This window comes from Pygoscelis adeliae, unplaced genomic scaffold (genome assembly GCF_000699105.1).
Source record: "Pygoscelis adeliae isolate BGI_AS28 unplaced genomic scaffold, ASM69910v1 Scaffold122, whole genome shotgun sequence".
Classification (NCBI taxonomy): Eukaryota; Metazoa; Chordata; class Aves; order Sphenisciformes; family Spheniscidae; genus Pygoscelis; species Pygoscelis adeliae.
Genome location: NW_008824358.1, coordinates 631,605 through 634,665, shown reverse-complemented (window position 1 = coordinate 634,665; position 3,061 = coordinate 631,605). Strand labels below are relative to the sequence as shown.

The 3,061-nt window shown below is 44.6% G+C and overlaps 1 protein-coding gene across 1 annotated transcript in view; it reads left to right on the top strand.

Annotated features, from left to right (window-relative positions):
* The first annotated feature begins 113 nt into the window (after positions 1-113).
* BTBD3 (BTB (POZ) domain containing 3) overlaps positions 114-3,061 on the top strand; it is a 21,305-nt gene continuing 18,357 nt past the window's right edge. The window contains exon 1 of the mRNA XM_009319563.1: positions 114-161. The gene's annotated coding sequence lies outside the window, so the exon portion shown is untranslated. The remainder of the gene's footprint in view (positions 162-3,061) is intronic.

Genomic DNA, 3,061 nt, shown 5'->3' with positions numbered 1-3,061 from the left:
TATGCAGCTGCCTTTTGTGCAGAAGCGGGTTGGCTTCGTCGCGGTACCGGGAGTGAACCGGCGGTGATAAACCGCCCTAACGATCGGGTGGTTTGGGATCAAACATCAAGTGCGAGGAGCACCGAACTTGGGACCTGCCTGGGCAAGGGGCTCCGCCACGGGTGTGTGTGTAGGCTGGCACTTCCACTTGGAAAAATTCAAAGTTATGTAAACCTAAAAGTTGGGGGTTGGTTGGGTTGGTTTTTTTTTCCCTGCTTAAAGTAACGCTTCTTTGAAAGAATAAGTATTTTAAGTATCAGTTAAATAAAACTTCTGGAGGAACAATTAATAATTTCGCCCGGTTTGACATAAATACCACCTCCGCTTCCCCATGTTGTTGGCTGAACTTCCCTATGTGCGTGTGTCTGAAGACTGAGTAGTTTCAGTTAAGGGCCCACACCTTTACAGTTTACTAGTTTCCTGTTTGTTTTGTTTCAAGAAAGTCCATCTGTGGTAACCTTCAAGTTAAGTTTATAAATTCATTTGCCTGTAGTTTTTCCTGAGTGGTGATGCATTTAAAAACAGGAGGGAGTAGCGGGTTATTCTCACTTGAAGTAAGAAAAAGTTTGAATTGAAGTTACGATACTTAAGTGTTCTTAAAATGATGATTGCTAGCATACCTAATTAAAACAACAAAGACTGACTGTGTTTTATCTGAAGGGTGCTGGTGCAGGTTTTCTGCATTGGTGTTAGTCTTCACTATACGTTGTTTTCAGCATGTAGTCTATACGTCAAACTTTAATCCGTGTCCTGGGCTTTTTGTTTGTTTTTTGTAGAGAGAGGCAATGTTGGGTTATAGGTATACCAGGCTATATTTGATGCTACTTTAGCTGTTTTATGCTAGAGCCAGGCTTAAAATAGCTTTTCTTTTGGTGGGAAATGACTGGTCTCATCATTTCCTATGGAAAGTAGGTGCAGTATGTCATAACACATAGTATCTTGGCTTCTTTGGATAATTTAACTTTGCAAATCAAATCTTTTGGGACCTTATTCATTTGAAATAAGTTCTGCACGATTGCCAAAGTTGGATGTAGAGTGCAGTACTTTTTTTTTTTTTTTTTCTTAAATCCCCCACAGTAAGTACACTGCAGCTAACTGCACAATAACTTTCCTTGTGTTTCCCCTCCAGTGATCCTCAGCTCTGCCCTGGAGGAAACACCTTTCAGAAGCAATCTGCAATTCCTTTAGCTTGCCCTTTAAGGCTGAGAAAAAAGATGCAGGTTGCAACAGTAATTTTTATTGTTTGGACACTTGCTTGTTAGAGCTTGTGAGCAAATATTTTTTCTAAAGTTACCAAACAGTTGTTATGCTTATGATGAAAGTATCAGTGCTAGGGTAGGCTCAGTTAAAACAGAGGTCTGATGATGATAGGCCGTGCGTTATGCTGTCAGAAGAAATTTAGGCCTTCATCTGTTGTGTGAACTTGTGCAAATGACGCTAGTTTTGCAGCAGAATGTCGTTCATGCCCAGCATTAGCTTTCCCTGATAATTCAAGATAGTTCTCCTGTGATAACTCTCTCACTAACTCCTCAAAGCTTGCAGGCTGTTGTTTTGTTTTACACGAGCAAATGTTCAGATACCTGAGCTGGCATGGAAGCACTGTTTTGTGAGGCACTATATAAATGATAAGCAACAGTTCCTATCTCAAAGAGCCGATAGATAAGGCAAAAGAAGGAAATAAGAGATGGGGATCTTGGAAGAAAAAGATTAAAAGCTTTGTGTGGTGGAAGTTGTCTTCAGTTCTGTTTTCTGCCATGAAGTTGAATTCCAATCCTGTGCCTTAATTACAAAACCAAATTATATGTATGTAGGTCAGAAAACTGAGGAGAGGGAAGCTTAAGTAAAAGCTCACTTCATTTGAATTTGCAAACTTCCCGTTTTCCAGGCCTGGCTTGTCTGTTTTCTGATCCTGCTGCCCTATCTGAGTTCGGTAACTCAGCAAGCTAGAGTAAAAGAAAACCAAGCGAGTCCACCATCTGGAAAGCGTTCACATTTTAAAACACTGGTGAACTGCTTGGTGATCTGTGAATGTCTGGTGGCTGTCCTGGGTGTATGTAGGGTGTAGAATCGCAGAAAAACAGATTTGGAAGGCGTCTTGAGACATCACCTTGTCCAGCCCTGTTACCTGTATCCTGAGGTTACCTGATACTCTGAATAAATACTTCACCAGAGGATCATAGAACAGTTTGGGTTGGAAGGGACCTCTAAAGGTCATCTAGTCCAACCCCCCTGCCATGGGCTGGGACATCTTCAACTAGATCAGGTTGCTCAGAGCCCCGTCCAGCCTGACCTTGAATGTTACCAGGGATGGGGCATCCACCACCTCTCTGGGCAACCTGTGCCAGTGCTTCACCACCTCAGCATAAAAAATTTCTTCCTTATATCTAGTCTTCAATCTACCCCCCTTGAGTTTAAAGCCATTCCCCCTTGTCCTGTCGCAACAGGCCCTGCTAAAAACTTTGCCACCATCTTTTTTATAAGCCCCCTTTAAGTCCTGATACAGGCTGCAAAAAGGTCTCCCCGAAGCCTTCTCTTCTCTAGGCTGAACAACCCCAACTCTCTCAGCCTTTCTTCATAGGAGAGGTGTTCCATCCCCCTGATGATTTTCGTGGCCCTCTTCTGGACCCAGTCCAACAAGTCCGTGTCTTTCTTACGCCCAGGGCCCCAGAGCTGGACACGGTAGTCCAGGTGGGGTCTCACCAGAGCAGAGCAGAGGGGCAGAATCACCTCCCTCGACCTGCTGGCCACAATTCTTTGGATGCAGCCCAGGATACGACTGGCCTTCTGAGCTGCGAGCACACATTGCCAGCTCATGTCCAGCTTTTCATCCACCAAGTCCTTCTCTGCAGGGCTGCTCTCAATCCCTTCATCCCCCAGCTTGTACTGATACTGGGGGTTGCCCTGACCCAGGTGCAGGACCTTGCACTTGGCCTTGTTAAACCTCATGAGGTTCACATGGGCCCACTTCTTGAGCTTGTCCAGGTCCCTGTGGATGGCATCCCATCCCTCTGGTGTGTTGACC